Raw genomic sequence first — 18794 nt, forward strand, 5'->3', positions numbered from 1 at the left:
ATTGCCTTATCATTTAACTTAATTTTCAACATTCGTCCGTAGCTCCACATCTCAAATGTTTCGATTCTCTTCGTTCCCGTTTTTCCCACAGCCCATGCTTCACAACCACACGATGTTGCGCACGAAATGTACCCTCTCAGAAATTCCTTTCACAAATTGAGCTGAGGCCCTTATTGCCAGTGATAGTCTGCTTTTGATGTCCATCTTTCCCCGTCCGACACTGGATATATTGTTGCCCAGGAAGCAGAATCCATTAACTTCATCTACTTCATGACCATCGGTCCTGATTTTAGGTTACTCGCTGTTCTCATTTCTGCTTCTTCTCATTACTTTCGTCTTTCTTAGATTTACTCTCAATCCATATTCTGTACTCATTAGACTATTAATTCAGTTCAGCAGATCAAGTAGTTCTTCTTCACTTCCACTCAAGATAGCAATGTCATCAGCAAATCTTATCATTGATATCCCTTCACCTTGAATTTTAATCCATCTCCTGAACATTTCTTATATTTCCATCATTGCTTCTTCGATGGTACAGTAGAGGCGAAAGGCTGCATCCCTCACTTAAACCCTTTTTAATCCGAGCACTCCGTTCTTGGTCGTCCAGTCTTATTATTCCCTCCTGGGTCTTGTACGCATTGTATATTAACCATCCCTCCCTATAGCTTACCCCTATTTTTCTCAGAATTTCGAACATCTTGCACCATTTTACATTCTCTAAAGCTTCTTCCAGGTCTACAAATCCTATGAATGTAGCTTGATTTTTCTTTAATCTTGGTTCCATTTTCAAGCAACATGTCAGCAGTGCCTCTCTGGTGACTTTATCTTTTCTTAAGCCATGAGCTGTTAAGCTGAATGTGCGATAATTCTAGCGCTTGTCAGCTCTTGCAGTCTTCGGAACCATGTGGACTATATTCTTCCGAAAGTAAAATGGTATATCACCAGACTACTCATAAATCCTACACACCAACCTGAATAGTCGTTTTGTTCCCACTTCCGCCAAGGATTTTGGAAATTCTCCTGGAATGTTATCTATCCGTTCCTCCAAAGGCGTCTTGAATTCTGACTTTAATACTGGATTTCCTATCTCTTCTAAATCCACTACTGTTTCTTTTTCTATCACAACAGATACATCTTCCCCTTCATAGTGGCCTTCAATGTACTCTTTCCAACTATCTGCTCTCTCCTCTGCATTTGGCAGTGGAACTCCTGTTGCACTCTTAATGTTACCACCCTTGCTATTTATTTCACCGTAGGCTGTTACGATTTTCCTATATGTTGAGTCAGTCCTACCGACCTTCATTTTTTTTCGATTTCTTCACATTTTTCATCCGGCCATTTTGTCTTAGCTTCCCTGCGCTTCCTATTTATTTCATTCCTCAGCAACTTGTATTTCTGTATTCCTGAATTTCCCTGAACCCTGGACTTTCTATTATTTCATTCCTCAGCAACTTGTATTTCTGTATTCCTGAATTTCCCTGAACACTTCTATACTTCCTTCTTTCACCGATCAACAGAAGTATGGTTTCTTCGGAGCTATTTTCTTTGTACCAATGTTTCCTTTCCAACTTCTCTGATGCCCCTTTTTGGAAATGTCCATACCTCTTCAACTGTACTGCCTACTGAGCTATTCCTTATTGCTATATTTATAGCCTTAGAGAACTTCGAGCGTATCTTGTCGTTCCTTAGTACTTGGGTATCCCACTTCTTTGCGTATTGGTTCTTCGTGACTAAAATCTTACACTTCAGCCTACTCTTCATCACTAATACATTCTCATCTGACTTTATATCTGCTCCTGGGTACGCCTTACAATCGAGTATCTGATTTCGGAATCTCTGTATGTGTATGACGTTATCTAACTGAAATAATCCCTTATCACAAAGACTTTTGCAAGTATACCTCGTCCTCTTGCGATTCTTGTACAGAATATTCACTATTACTAGCTTAAATTTGTTACAGAACTGAATCAGTTTGTCCCCTCCCTCATTCCTTTTCTCAAGCCCATATTCTCCTTCCCTTAAAACTGTATTCTAGTCCCTGATTACTATTACATGTTTATCTCCCTATTCGTACTGTATTACCCGCTCAATATCCTCATTTACTTCCTCCATCTCATAATACTCAGTTTGCGAAGTCGGCGTTTACACATGAACTATCGTTGGTGTTGGTTTGCTGCCGATTCGGATAGAAACAACCCTGTCAGAGAACTGTTCACAGTAACACGTTCTCCGTCCTACCTTCTATTCGTAATGAATCCTACTCCCGCTAAGCCATTTGATGCCGTGCGATATTACCCTATACTCATCTGACAATACATCCGTTTCTTCTATCCATTTCACTTCACTGGCCTCTATTATGTCTATAACGCGCCTTAGAATTTATCTTTTTAGATTTTCTAGTTCGCCGACCACGTTCAAGCTCCTGACAGACCCATGTCCCGACTCGTAGAACGTTATCCTTTCGTTGGTTATCTAACCGCCTTCTCATGGTCACCTCCCCTTTGGCCGTCCCCTCCCAGAGATCCGAATGGTGGACTATTCCGGAATCTATTTCCAATGGAGAGATCATCATGAATCTTTTTCAGTTACAGGCTATATATCTTGTGGATACACGTTATGTGTGTTTATTGCAGTGATTTCCGTTGCCTTCTGCATTGTTGATTGCGTTTACGTAAGCTTAAGGACTGACTTTTTTCTGGTTCATAAACATTTGATCTTTATCTGTTATTACTTTTCTGTTGTAATTTCATCTACTGGCACGTTCCATGACCTTGGATATTTGATATTGTTGATTCTTTCGCCCTTAGGAGCAGTTTCCGAACCCGAGGTCAAGAGAGTGCCCTGAAGCTCCGTCCGCTGCACCGCCCTCTTTGACAATACCGTTGCCAGAACGAGGGTGATTCTTATGCCGGAAGTCCTCGGCCGCCAATGCTGGTTATTAATCAATATTTAAACAGTTTCATGTTTAGTAACGAAAACGTCTTCGGTCCCAAGTTCGAATCAAAGACGATACCCCTCGACCACTTGTGCATCACCAGTGCTGCTATGGACAATACTAACGGTTATAGTAAAACCTGAAACAAGTGCTATATTTTCACTTGGTTTACTTGTGAGCTTAGTAATGTTGGTTTCATACCTATTTGATGAACAAGTGCTCATCACCGTTTCCACAAACGGTACGTTGTTTTTTGCAAAATGTATTAACAGTTCTTGCTGCTAACAAGTGACTCCGACTGTAGGACTGTAATACTGTAAACGCTATTGTCTGAACTTGTCATGTTCACGGAGATTCAAAACACGTTATCTAATGTCGGCAAGCAAACAGAATAAGACTTTACTGAAGGATTTCACTGATGTGAATATAGAAGCCAAACGCAATATTAAGGTAAGTCCAGGTTTTCTCAGTAGTGTTTACGGGAATGAAAGCGTCATCCCTCCGCGGATTCCCATTTATTTTCACGAAGCATCTTTGCTATATTTGAGTGTTTCTCGAGTGTATAGTAACAAATCAAACAGACCGTCTCTGAGTTGCTTCGATATCTTCCTTTAATCCGAACTTCTGGAGATCCAAAGTACTGGAGTACTACTCAAGAATGGGTCGCACAATTGTTCTATTCGCGGTCTCCTTCATATCTGAGCAAACTTTTCATCAGAATTCTTCCAATAAATTTAAATCGATAAATCGCCTTCGCTACTGCCGACACTACTTGCTCGTTTCATTTCATATAGCTTTGCAATGTTACACGTAGACTTACAGAGCGTAACGGGTGTAATTTATTTTATTTTTATTTACACATCAAGTTCCGTAGGACCAAACTGAGGAGCTAATGTCCAAGGTCATGGAATATGTCAGTACATGAAATTACAACATAAAGGTAATAACAGACAAAAATCAAACGTTTATGAATCAGAAAAGTCGGTCCATAAGTTTAAGTAAACGCGATCAACAATACAACAAGAATCACCTTAATTTTTCAAGGAATTCCTCGACAGAATAGAAGGAGTGACCCATGAGGAAACTCTTCAGTTTCGATTTGAATGCGCGTGTATTACTGCTAAGATGTTTTAATTCGAGTGGTAGCTTATTGAAAATGGATGCAGCAGTGTACTGCACACCTTTCTGCACAAGAGTCAGGGAAGTCCGATCCAAACGCAGGTTTGATTTCTGCCGAGTATTAACTGAGTGAATGCTGCTTATTCCTTGGAATAAGCTAATACTGTTAACAAGAAATGACAGTAAGGAATATATAAGCCCGACCGGTTGGCCGTGCGGTCTAACGCATGGCTTTCCGGGTGGGAAGGAGCGCCGGTGTGTGTGTGTGTGTGTGTGTGTGTGTGTGTGAAATCTTATAAGACATAACTGCTAAGGTCATCAGTCCCTAAGCTTACACACTACTTAACCTAAATTATCCTTAGGACAAACACACACATCCATGCCGGAGGGAGGACTCGAACCTCCGCCAGGACCAGCCGCACAGTCCATGACTGCAGCGCCTAAGACCACTCGGCTAATCAGGCGCGGTGGAGCTCCGGTCCCCGGCACGAATCCGCCCAGCGGATTTGTCTCGAGGTCCGGTGAGCCGGCCAGTCTGTGGATGGTTTTTAGGCAGTTTTCCATCTGCCTCGGCAAATGCGTTCTGGTTCCCCTTATTCCGCCTCAGCTACACCGTCGGCGACTGCTGCTCAAACAAGTTCTCTACGTACGTGTACACCACCGTTACTCTACCACGCAAACGTAAGGGCTACACTCGTCTGGTGTGAGACGTTCCCTGGGGGGTCCACCAGGGTCCGACCCGCACAATAACCCTGGGTTCGGTGTGGGGCGGCGGAGGGGTGATGTGGACTGCGGTAGTCGTCGTGGGGTTGTGGACCACTGCGGCTGCGGTGGGGACGGAGCCTCTCCGTCGTTTCTAGGTCCTCGATTAACATAACAGAGAGAGAGAGAGAGAGAGAGAGAGAGAGAGAGAGAGGCCAATGTCAAAATACCCAGACTCGTGAACAGGGGTCGACAAGAAGTTCGTGAACTTACACCACTTACTGCCCGAACCACTCGTTTCAGAGCCAAAAATATCCTTTTAAGATGGGAAGAGTTACACCAAAATGTAATACCATACGACATAAGCGAATGAATATAAGCAAAGTACACTAATTTTCGTGTCGAACGATCACTCACTTCAGATACCGTTCGAATAGTAAAAATGGCAGCTTTAAGTCTCTGAACAAGATCTTGAACGTGGGGTTTCCATCACAGTTTACTAACTATCTGAACACCTAGCAATTTGAAGTGCTCCGTTTCAGTAATCATATGCCCATTTTGTAAAATTAAAACGTCGGGTTTTGTTGAATTGTGTGTCAGAAACATTAAAAACTGGGTCTTCCTGTGATTTAGCGTTAGTTTATTTTCTACAAACCATGAACTTGGGTCATAAACTGCACTATGTGAAACCGTTCCAGTGTTGCACACGACATCCTTTACTACTAAACTAGAGTCATCAGCAAACAGAAATGTTTTGAGCTACCCGTTTTACTAGATGGCATGTCATTTATATAAATAAGGAACAGGAGTTGCCCCAACACTCATAGGTGGGGCACCCCCCACCTGACCGTACCCCGCTCAAACCCCACATCACAGCCATTCTCAACATTGTGAATAATAACCTTTTCCTGCTTGTTGCTAAAGAAAGAGGTGAACCAAGTGTGAGCTTCTCCCCATATTCCGTAATGGTCCAAATTCTGCAGCAATATTTTGTGATCAACACAATCAAACGCCTTAGTTAAATAAAATAATGTGCCTAGCGTTCGAAAGCTTGTGTTGAACCCATCCAGTACGTCACAGAGAAATGAGAATTAGCATTTTCAGTTGTTAAACGACTTCTAAAGCCTAACTGTACATTTGATAGCAAATCAATAACTTTTACAAACACTGATGGCATAGAAATAAGTCTAAAATTATCTACATTATCCCTTCCTCCCTTTATCTAAAGTGGCTTTACTACTCAGTGCTTTTGTGGCTCAGGAAACTATCCATTCCTAAAGGAAAAATTACAAATATGGCTAAATACAGGGCTAACATGTGCAGCACGGTTCTGTAATATTCTGCTAGACACTCCATCATAACCATGAAAGACCTCAGTTTTCAGCGATTTAATTATTAACTCAATATCCCTCTTGTCTATATCACAGAGGAGTGTTTCAGACACCAATCTCGGAAAGACATTTGTCAAGAAAATTACATGATTTTTATTTAATTCATCAGCAATTCTCAGAAAATGATTGTTAAATGCTGTACATATATCTGATTTATCAGTAACAGAAATATTTTTACTACGAACTGACTTTACATCGTCGACCTTGTGCTGCTGACCAGGCACTTGCTTCATAACCGACCATATGGTTTTAATTTTATCCTGTGAATTAGCTGTTCTATTTGCATACCACATAGTTTTTGCCTTCATAATGACATTTTTAACCACCTTACACTACTGTTTGTAATGGGCTACTGCAGCTTGATAGTGACTGCTTCTAGCATTTTGATACGAATCCCGCTTTGTTCTACATGATATCCTTATCATACCAGTCAGCCACCCGGGCAGCCTTTTACTACTAGTACCACGTTTAGGACGTTCCAATGGAAAACAGCTCTCAAAGAGCATGAGAAATCTGTTAAGGAAAGCATCACATTTGTGATCTATTTTATCGGCACAATAAACATCCTGCCTCTCTTGTTCCTTAACGAGGTTTAAGAAACTGTCTATTGCTGTTGGATTATCTTTCCCACATTGTTTGTAAGTATACGTGACTTTTGTTTGAGTACAAAAGCCCTTTAGTGTTAAAATTTGTGCATCATCGTCTGAAAGGCCATTCACCCTTTTACTAACAGAATGCCCATCTAGTTATGAAGAATGAATAAAAATATTGCCTATGGCTGTGCTACTGTTCCCCTGCAACGTAGTTGAAAAAAAAAAAAACACCGCCTGCATCGGAATATACGAATTTAGGAGACTGTCAACATCCTTTTTCTTGCACCATCATACACAAAATTTATATTGAAGTCACCACATGTAATTAATTTCTGGTACTTCCTACAAAGTTAACCAAAAACCCTGTCTAGCTTGAGCAGAAATAATCTGAAGCCAGAGTTAGGGGACCTAAAAACAACCACAATTTGCAGTATAGTGTCACTAAATTCAACTGCCCCTGCACAACATTCAAATATGTGTTCAGTGTAGTGCTGTGATATGTCTATGGACTCACATGGAATACTGTTTTTTACATACATAGCCACTCCTCCACCCCGCAAGGAACTCCTTGAAAAACATCCAGCAAATCTGTGTCCTGGTAAATGAAGCCTCTGAAGTGTTAAATTATTTAAGTGGTGCTCCGATATACCAATAATCTACAAGCAGTTCTCTAATTATGTCTCTAATACCTCTTATATTTTGAAGAAATATTCTAATTCCTTCTCTACTTGGAAAAATGACGTCCTTTGAACGTAAGCCCTTAGTTAGAGGGACTTGCTTTTTGTAAGTGCAGGTATTTCTAGTGGTGACTGAGGACAGCGTACGGAAGAATGTTACATCTTTATTTATGTCACTGCAGTCTAAAAGTCGTAGTCATTACAAGTCATATCTTTTAGTTGGTTAGTATCTCTAAGTAGATGTTGCAAGAGAAAACAGTGAATGACCGTCTTCCTCCTGGGCAGTAAGTCGGGTGCGAAGTGCGGACGTGTGGTCGCAAAACGCTTAGTGTATACTGACAGGCATAATCCTCCTAGTGGTGCAGTATGATCATGCAGAAAGCCTCAGGTCCTAAAGTTTCTGATGTGTTTGTAGGAAGACTGTTCCACGCAGACAAACAACAACCAGCACGCTGATGTGTGTACACATAAAGGTCTCATGTATAAGAATGTCCGCACTTACAGATGTTACAGCCTGGATAATCGCCGTGTCTTTGTCCTTCAGCACAACACTACTAATGTACCCATCAATACAGGAGTGTTTTTCGTACTCATCCGCATTAACAGACACTTTTCGACATTTGTAGGAAGCTGTCATTCATCATACCAAATTGAAATGATCTCCGACTCATCCTGTAGCCTCCAACACACTCTACGAAAACACTGTCCCTTACAATGCAGTGTAGTCAGCAAACAGTTGCCTTATCCATCACATCGTTTAGCCATATATATAGAATAAGACAGGTTCCATCACTCGTCCCTGGCATACTCCATATAATAACCTCGTCTCATTTGCCCTCTGGAACAACGTACTAGGTACTGGTCCATACCGTCGGACCTTCATTAAATCACAACACAGCGCTGTGTGGCAATGTTTGGAATGCATTCTGGAAATATAAAAAAATTGAATTTGCCTGTTGCCTTTCATCAATGGTTCGCAGGTTATCATACAAGAAAAGGACAAGTTGAATTTTTCACGAGCGGTGCATTCTACATATGCGCTGATTTGCGGACAGGAACTTTTCTGTCCAAAGGAGATTTATTATTTCGCTCGATAGCGTTACGGATCCGTTCTTTCACTCTTCTTATACACAGGGGTCACCTGCACTTTTTTCCTCTCAGTTGAGACTTCACTCTGGGCGACAGATTATGCAAGCTAGGTAACGGACCAGTGACAAAGAGTACTCTCCGTAACACCAAATACTGCATTCCAATCCCTAAGTTGGTTCTCTCAGCTACACCGGCAGGAAGAAGTAGGAGACACGGTCTACCACTGGACGTTACTGAGGAGCAGTATATATCACATAGTTGAACCACGTTCCACTTCATAGTGGCAGTTGTCACGGTTAGATGTCGGAGATCGCTGAAACAAGCGTTAAGCCGGCGCGGCCTCATGTTCGGATGTCCACACGCAGTGCCCCAGCAGGCCAGAGACTCACGCAGCACTGGCTACCGCCGTGCACGGGCGTCTCAGCGATCGCTCCACGTCTGCAGCCAGACTTGGCATACCAGACAGGAATGTCCAGGTGTGGAGGCGTCTAGGGACGACTGAAATATTAGGAATTTGGACTTTATCAATGTCTCTAGTGGCCACACTTGTCTTTGATTGATACTGAATTTTCTCAAATATTATCACTAAGGCTGCCCAGCACATACTGAATATTAGTTCGCTATTCACCCTCCTAGAGTGCGGCATGATTTTATCTCGCCGGACTGGTTTGTGAGGCTTAGCGACGGCTTGTGCCTTAAACCAGAAATGTCAGTTAGTTCCTGTCACTGGCTACCTCTGCCAAACAACTGTACAGCTAGCAGACTCGTCCCAGCCACATATTTAACAGTGTAATTACAATTAAATATTACGATCATCGTACCAGTCTGATAATATTTGCCAATGAACAAAGTATTGGGAATGGCTCCTGTTGACGGCTTCGGCTCTGGAAATTTCAATATCTATACGGTGGTGTCACCGCCAGACACCACACTTGCTAGGTGGTAGCCTTTAAATCGGCCCCGGTCCGTTAGTATACGTCGGACCCGCGTGTCGCCACTATAAGTGATTGCAGACCGAGCGCCGCCACACGGCAGGTCTAGAGAGACTTCCTAGCACTCGCCCCAGTTGTACAGCCGACTTTGCTAGCGATGGTTCACTGACAAATTACGCTCTCATTTGCCGAGACGATAGTTAGCATAGCCTTCAGCTACGTCATTTGCTACGACCTAGCAAGGCGCCATTATCAATTGCTATTTATCTTGTGATGCATGTACCGTCAGACCGATGTTCACCAATTATGGATTAAAGTTAAGTATTCCAGAAGCTACGTACCGTTTTTGCTAGTCTCAATTCCTTATCATTTTTCAGACCTCACGCCAGCCTGCGTGAGTTTAAACGCGTGCCCTTCGGCCTCCCTAGTGGATTGGCTGTCTTGCCAGTCCACAAAATATACCACTGTTATGAGTGGACATAATTTTCCTCATAAAACCTTTCCTGTCCCTTACAGCAATCGGTGAAATGAAACATTTTGTCCACACACACACAGGCTAGGTGTCCCGATTCTCCTCATTTCTAAAAAATTATTTGATTTGAAGACTCCTAGCCAGTCAGATTCGGGAATAGACTGTAGGTATTTTGAGTCAGCGTTTCTGGGAAGTGCTGCATCCCCTCCAAGACTCTCTCAAACAGGTGTTGTAAAACACAGGCCTCCGGCAATATGTGATGATCAACAGTGCTCCCAGTGATGAAATGATTAGAAAGTCATCACCGATATGTGTTGGTGTACTGTAATATACGACGCTGTCGATAGTGCCACAAAGAACATGCCAGAATCTGCTTATTGGAGCCAATGAGAGGACGTTCTGTGATCCATTTTGTTGCAGCCATATTGCCCGCCCTGTTTGTACACTATATCAGAGCCAGTTGAACCCCTGCATTTGCTGTATTATGTAACTGTTTACGAGTTGAGTCTATCACCTCCCTATGTCGGCTATACTCTCTTCCGTGAATTGAAATTACAATTACCGATGTCAAATCTATCATGCCTTTACAATTGCACATATGTAATTTTCTTACGTGCATAGTAGTCTGAGCACTTCCCACTAAAGTCTGGTGACATGTTGGAATATAAGCCACAGTAACTTTACGTTCAAGCAGTACTATCATTTATAGTTGTATAGCGACAGAAAAAGTTATATGTCCACGCTCGCACCAGTTGGGCGTCGTTGTGCCAAATAGCAGACTCCCTCTCCCCTCCCCCCATCCCACGCCACATTGTCATTATCACATCTTTGTCGAGGAATAAAGGATGTAATTACAATTAAAAAGCTTCCCCAACTTTTTTATTTTCTAGATTTCGCCACTTCCACGAAACCCTTTCGTATTTTTTATACTTGTATATCCAGCTATCACAGTGGCGTCTTACACGTTCGGACCCCCATGTTGGAGTTTGTGTTAGCGGATTTCAGCATTATATCATGTTTACACGCATAACTATCGTACACCTAACACCCAGATCATACAAATTTCTTGCCCAAGACATCATTGTGAGTCCAATATACTATAGTACCTCTATTCGGCGTTAATTTCCAAGAGCCGAGTAAACGGGTAGAGACACGTTTGCACACCATAATGTTATCGTGAAACTGTTCGATATTTAATTTTCTATTGCAAAAAACTGCACCAGTTTAACACTTTCGAGGCGGAACACCTCGAGACGGAACTGATTTTGCTGGCAAAAATAAGTTTTGGTTCAAATGGCTCTGAGAACTACGGGACTTAAAATCTTAGGTCATCAGTCGCCTAGAATTTAGAACTACTTAAACCTAACTAACTTAAGGACATCACACACATCCATGCCCGAGGCAGGATTCGAACCTGCGACCGCAGCAGTCGCGCGGATCCGGACTGAAGCGCCTAGAACCGCTCGACCACCAAAGGCAACAATAAGTTATGTTTCGGAAAAAAAAGAACCTGTTACAGCGTCATATAAAGATTTTGTTTGTTACATGTGCGAGAATACAATTACTTCGATCAATATTGAAATTATACGAAGCATACTGCGCGCTGGGTTCTTTTTTTTTTCATAACAAACTAATTTTTGCCAGCTGCATCAGATCTGTCTCGGCGTGTATCTCCTCCAAAGTGTTAAACAGGTGCAGTGTTTCGCAAGGGAAAGTTTGCTTAGAGCCGATACCAAACACTTTTGCGATAACATTATTGTATGCAAACATTTTTCTGCCGGTTTACTTGGCCCTTGAAAATTAACCCCGATTGGACGCACTTGCAATGATGTCTTAGTCGAGAAATTTGTGTGATCTGGGTGTTGGGTCTACGATTGTTATGCGTTTAAACATGATATAAGGTTCAAATGCACTAACACGAACTTCAGCATGGCGGTCCGAATACATAACACGCCACTGTGTTGGTTTGATTTACAAGTATCAAAAGTACGAAACGGTTTCATGGAAGTGGCGAAGACGAGGAAATATGAGGTTTATTCAAATGAAACCTGGTCAGTGAGTCTACCTTTCCCTTACACGTGATGTGGCACCGTATAACTGCGGGTATGGTGGTGCCATCTATTGGTAGAGAGACTGACGCGTGGTCACCGTTTGATGTTGCATAGTGCCAGCGTGGGTGCTCGCCAAATAGAAGGTGGTCACAAACATTATCGTCCACTACCGAAATGTATCGACAAATGGAGGTTGTGTAAGATGAGTCGTTCAAGTGTCGTGGAACGGCGCAAACGATTCGTTGAGTGGCGCGAGTCACTGGAAGACGACGCTCGTCCTGGACAGGCTCACCGTGTCGTCACACCGGAAACGGTTACGGAAGTGAATGCTTTGTTCTTGGACAACTGCAGAATCACCGTGGACGAGCTCTATCGGTCACTGGGTATTAGCGTGGGCACCGCCCACAGCATAATGCATAAACACTTGAACTTTCCAAAAATCTGTGCGCAATGGGTTCCCCACCATGAGACCGCCGAACAGCGCAGTACTGGAATGGCGCTGTCTTTGAGTCATCTGTAACGTTATCAATATACGAAATACGGCTTTCTTTCGCGTATTGTCACAGGTGACGAAACATGGTGTCACCATTTTGAACCGGAAAGCGTCAGAGCAAGCACCTCCAAGGAAATCAAAGGCCGTGAACAACAGTTCTGGTAAGGTCATGATGTCCTTATGTGACCACAAGGGCTTACGGCTTGTCGAGTTCCTGGAACAGCGAATCACCGTCAATGCCCAGCATTATCAAGCCACGTTATAGAACCTTAGACGAAACATTTAGTCGAAATGCCGAGGCATGTTTTCCAATGGCGTTTATCCTCCAGTATGATAATGCCCGCCCACACACGGCCAATGCGGTGAAGACGACATTGCAGCAGTTTCGGTGGGAAACGCTGGATCCTCCTCCTTACAGTCCCGACCTTTCACGGTGTGGCTTTCATGTGTCTGGACCTCTAAAACAAGCTATTCGCGGACATCGATTCGCAACCGACGACGAAATACGTGACTGGGTCCAGGCCTGGATCCGACAGCTTCTTCAAGGATGTAATCGAATGGGATAAATGTGCCAATAGTTTGGCGACTATTTTTGAGTATGTTTGCTGTGTATAACTACATTTTTGAGTTAATAAAATCGTTACCGTTTCTTTACACAAGTGACCGGGTTTCATTTGAATGCCCTTTATAAAAAAGGTACGAGGACTTATTTAATTGTAACTAGACCCTTTATTCCACAAAAGGTATGTGATAACGATGATGTGACGAAGGGACGGGGAGGGGGAGAAGAGGTGGGGAAGGGGGGGCGCTTGCTTCTCTGCAGTGCGAAATGACAGCCGACTGGTGCGAGTGTGTACATCAAATAATTTTTTCTGCTGTCCACATTCGCACCACACATGTACACATGTAAACTACATGTAAACTACAATCACAGATGTGTATGTTTTAGGTGTAAGATTACTGTGGTCAGTGTTCCGACATGTCCAACGAAAGAAACTAAGTCTGGTTTTAAGGGAGGTATAGAACTGATTCGGAAAATTTCAATTTAAAGGCTTTGATTGCCATAAGGGGATGAAACGTTTTATGTGGAAAATCATTTCGACTCATAAGAATTGTATAGACACTGATATTTCCAGAGCCAAAGCCGACAACAGGAGCCATTTCCAATACTTTGTTCATTGTCAAATGTCATTGTAATATTTAATTGTAATTACACTGATAAATATGTGACTGGTCTCTTAGGACGACTCTGCCTGAATTCTGGGTGTTTGGCAGAGGTAGCCGGTGGTCAAAATGAATTGACATTTCTGGATTCAGGTGCAAATCATCGCTAAGCCTCATGAACCAGTCATCTGGGGTAAACCGTGTCGCCCTCTAGGTGGGTGGATAACCAACTAGTACTCAGTATGTGTTGGGCAGCCTTCATGATCGTATTCATTCTATTATCCCATTTTTATGTTCATATTTGAGAAGATTCAATATCAATCACTAACAAGTGGCGCTGGAGGTATTGGTAAATTCGAAATTACTGCCTTTCCAATCCTCGCCAGACGCCTCCACAGCTGGGCATTCCTGTCTGGTGGGCCGAGTCAGGCTGCTGACATGGCGCGGTAGCTGAGATGTACGTACACAGCGGCAACAAGTGCTGCGCGGTTTCTGGCCTGGGGCGCTGCGTGTGGACTTCCCGACGTGAGAGCGTCGGATTTGCTACTGTTCCAGTGATCTCCGACCCCTAGCTGTGGTAACTGCTACTGCAGATAGGAACACGGTTTAACTATGTGATATATATACTGCTCCTCAGTAGCGTCCAGTGGACTCTGTCCTGCAGTGGAAAGATGGTATTCGTTGTTGTTACTGTCCTGCCACATGGTAGACCATTCCTTCTCCTTCTTCATTTCGCTGTAGGCTGAGAAAACCAACTTAGGGATTATATAGTGCACCAAAAACCCAACCACATTATCAAATTCCCGACTGAAAAATTTATTGTTCCTGATAGTGGTATTATGCGCATACATACCGATTGAATTCCTCCACACATTGTTTAAGGTCGTAGCACGCAATTCAGCAGAAATTTGAAATTTTCAGCTACCTCCAGAGTAGTGGATTTCCTACCAAATGACCCAACTGTCCCAGTATCCACCAACAGGAGGTAAGGGAAGAAAACTCCAGGAGAGTTTGGAAACCGGGCACTTATGTGGTCGAATCGCACCAAATGTAGCATTCCTAGTATCCACCAATCGGGTACAAGGTAAAACTGGCAGCACATGAATGGTATTGATTTAAGTAATTAGTAAATCAATCCAGTAGAGTAAGGGAATACTTCCAAGAAATCCACAGCTGGGTGTTTTCCGGGTATCCACTAGTCTTTTCAGGAGAAAGAAGGGATTAGTGCGGCACACAACACACACTAACAACTCCATCTCAAATGCTTTTGTTCCATCTGTTACCGGTTTCCCTAGCTATGGAAGTGTCAGGACAAGTAGATATAGCGACCACCAGCGCCAGGTAGGTGTGGGGGCCATCGAGGGATGGATGAGATGGGGTCGGGGGAGGACATCTTGGTCTGCGTGTGCTTGCATATTTTAGTTCACATAAACAGAAAGTAATACTTGAAACGAACGCTGTGGGAGAGAGGGGGGGGGGGGAGGAGGGAGAGAGAGGCAAGAAATGAGTCTGGTATCAATTTTGAAAGGGATGCCACTGCCTGATCCTTTGTTTGCAGAGGATTAGTGCGGTCTCACAGTTGCGACGGTTCCTGACTTGTGGCACGCACTGTGCAGTGAGATTGGTCCCACATTCAGTGACGTGTTCGAGAGCTTTTTCGCCATAAATCTTCAGGACAATCTGCCCCTATGTGTGATGAGTGTTTCATGACAGTATTCAATGTATGACCACAATAAAATAGCGCCATAAATGTTTAAAAATTCCATACTGCCTTGTCATCCAGAAACTGTTTAAAGAACCAGTATTACATACACTACAGTAAATTTCCCGACAGATTCTTTAAAGGAATAAATAACTATGTCACACATACTCCCTTGCCTGCCATGAATTATTTAAAAATATTCGATACGCCCCAATCGATTCCTGTCAAGTGGACAATCAACTAAGTCTATTTCTCCTAATTCCAGATGGGGGAGACGAAGGGATCTGGGGGAGGGAAAGGCAGCTGGTAGTTTTCCCAGAGGAGGAGAGGTTAATTAATTGTTCAGTTTAATTTATTAATCCCTTAGTTAGATATCGAAAGTGTTTGTATCCTGAGGGGATTTCCTGGAGGGGTGGAGGACGAGGAGGGGGAGGTGTGAGAGATTTCTCAGAAGGATGAATTACCCTCAGGGAGTCATAAATCAGCCCCCATAAAGCAATTAACAGAACAATAGGGAGAGGGTGGGGAAGGGGGAGAGATTACATGAAAAACCACCTAGCAGAACAATAGGCTTATGTCATAAATAAGTGAACTGTCACGACTTAATTTGCATATCAATTTGATATCAGTTAATGTGTTCCAGAACGAAGGTTGGAGATGCCGGCACACACACTGGAAGATGTAGTATGCATTACCAAAAGTATAATGGAAAAAATAAGAGGAATAATTAAAATCTTCGAATCTTCTCGCCTAGAGGAACTGCAGAAAGAAACTGAGCTAATAGTTGAAACCACAAAATTAGTATTTTACAGGAAGAAAATTTTGTATGTATTAGAATTCCAGAAAGTATTTCTCTGTATTTGTCAAGTTACATGCTGGAGAAAGAAATAGATGATGAAGATGCAGGTCTATGTTATAAGCTAAAAATTAAATTGGGAATTATTAAAAGTACACCTATAAAAAATAAGGAATGAGTTATTTTCTTGGTGTGAACGTATATGCAAAAGGTACTTCAGATTTAGTACAAAAACGTTTAGTAATCGCTAACCTACCAAAAATCCTAAGACATTTCCTATATACAATGATCCATGTGTTTGTATTTCGGATGGGGGAAGCGGGTGGTTGGATGATCTTGAAAAGTAGTTGTAATTACGGAGGTGAAAGTGTAGCGACCCCTTTTTCTTACCTACATGGAATATGTAAAATTGCGAAATCTAGAAATATTACGAATGAATACCATGAAACATGCACAGACCGAAATCAATGAAACTGTGTGTTCTGGAGGGAAGTAGACTGATGCTACATATGAACACCTTAATAGTGGAAAGAGGTGGTCTCAAGGTGAAACGGTCATAGCATCCTGCACATGAGCAGTACAACCTAACATTGATTGGACCATGACTTCAGTTTGCAAGAAGAACATTACAAGGAGCAGTGATAAGCTGCGATAAGACTGTTACACCTCCTCTGGCTACTGATAGTGGTGTTTATTTCTTCGTGAGATGTCGCTGTTTCTTCGTATGCATTTTCAGCTGCCGACGATCATTTTATAGGACTGTTAGGAATATACTACAATTTCCAAACCGTAATCGGGCTTGAACTTCGTAAAAAGTACGCGTCATACATCTCTGCTAAGCTATGTAATATTTGTATTACAAAGAACCGATGTTTTGTTTTATGACCTTACAGTTTAACTACGGTAGTTTATCGGAGAGAAATTTGGAGGGACAATGTATGTCATGCGCTGGAAATAACATTTCTTACTTGGAATATTAACAGCGGTACATTCCACGTGACTAATAGGTTGGAAACATGAACTCTAAGAATAACCGACCGTGGAGTTCTGTTAAATTTTCAGCAATTACGTCAAGAGCCCCTGCATGATGTGAAAACAAGAGTGAGCTGTGCAGTTACTGCAAACTGAATTACTGAATCGATCATTTCCCTCCAAACCGAAACATCTTGTCGGTAGAGTCTACGTGATCAGTATACTGTAAACTTTGACGGGAACTGACAACGAATGAGAAGACCTACGACTGTATCATGCAAAACAGTGCAAGAGCATGGAGAGCCAATAAGTCAGAGACTGTATTAAGTGATACTGTATTTGTTCCTTAGCAAGGGTGTAACAAAATTCAATTTGCAGCAATTTCAAAATGTAGGCTTACTATTTAACCAAAACAGGGCAGCATCGTATTTTTATTAGCTACGTAGAGATCTATAGTGAGTTTGAACATCAGCCACAACTCGTCTATGATTTTGGAATTTGCAGTAAGTGTTCTATTGCGTCTTTTACGTAGAACTGTCTATCGGTTCCAATATTTGCGAATGATCCCCTTGATTTCTTTATAAATGTTTTCTCTTGGCGACCAACATCGCTAACCATGTTCGCCAATCACTGTCTCTTTGTCGGCGGACTCAGGATGATCTACTTTACTTGTTGTCAGCAGCGCTAAACTGTATCTCTCACGTGATTGTTGTGAAACTAATTTTTCGGAGCAGTTATCTGATGAGCGGTTTAAAATTACTTTACAAGAATGCTTGTTCTCACAGTCGATAATGTAAGTGAACATTTCCTGGTTTGTACTAGCTGTATGAAAGTAGCCCCTTTCTGCTAAGGTATAGTTGAGCTGCATCCGTGTAATTCAATTTAGGCTATGCTGAATGACTTTAAGAACGGCGCGTCTAATTCTGACACCTTGTGCAAGCATGCAGTTATCAGTCTGACTGGACCACCGTTAGTTACTTTCATCTGTGTGTACTAGCAGTTACGTTTGATTTGCATTTCACCTAACCTAATAATTTTGCGCACGCAAAACGAGGACAGTTTCTGTCCCAACTTTGCCATATACATTCCCTTTACTGTTGAACGGAGATTCTAGTGTTATGTGAAATTTATTTGAAGCTCTCGCTCCGGCAGATGACAACTAACACTTCTAGAACCTCACGTCCCGTATTTGATATTACATCGGTTTCAGTTATTGGGTTTACAGATTACAAAATTTTATATGGAGATCTTGGGGAATTTTTATTCACACTCAAAAAAATGTGTTCCACATGCCCTCTCTTCCCTCTTGGCCGTTTCTGGTCTTTGGTGGACACTGGGGTAACTGTACGAGTCTCCGTAGCTCGTGGATTCTTCAGGTAAGCCCTGCACCGAACTGACGAAGTTTCTGCTTTAGACTGTCCACTTGGCTCCAGTTCATAGCAACATGCTCGGGCTTTACATAGTCTTTTCCTGTACGTTCGTGGTATACATAAATCCAATATGAATATACCCTGAACTGGGGTAATTTGATGTCAAGCAATAGATATCCCAGTTCGCGTTCGTTATTCAGTACAAGATAATGAAGTCAGCAAAGCGGCGATATCCACAAGCGACTTGAGACTCAACCATGTCCAAATGATACTGCTTTTGGAAAGCCTGGTAAAATGTTGTTCACAGGTGGCTCGACGACATGAGGCATCCTTGCA

At 42.4% G+C, this 18794-nt stretch overlaps 1 pseudogene; it reads left to right on the top strand.

Moving 5' to 3' along the window:
* LOC124742295 overlaps positions 1 to 18794 on the top strand; it is a 67761-nt pseudogene that overhangs the window by 645 nt on the left and 48322 nt on the right.

This window comes from Schistocerca piceifrons, unplaced genomic scaffold (genome assembly GCF_021461385.2).
Source record: "Schistocerca piceifrons isolate TAMUIC-IGC-003096 unplaced genomic scaffold, iqSchPice1.1 HiC_scaffold_2303, whole genome shotgun sequence".
NCBI lineage: Eukaryota > Metazoa > Arthropoda > Insecta > Orthoptera > Acrididae > Schistocerca > Schistocerca piceifrons.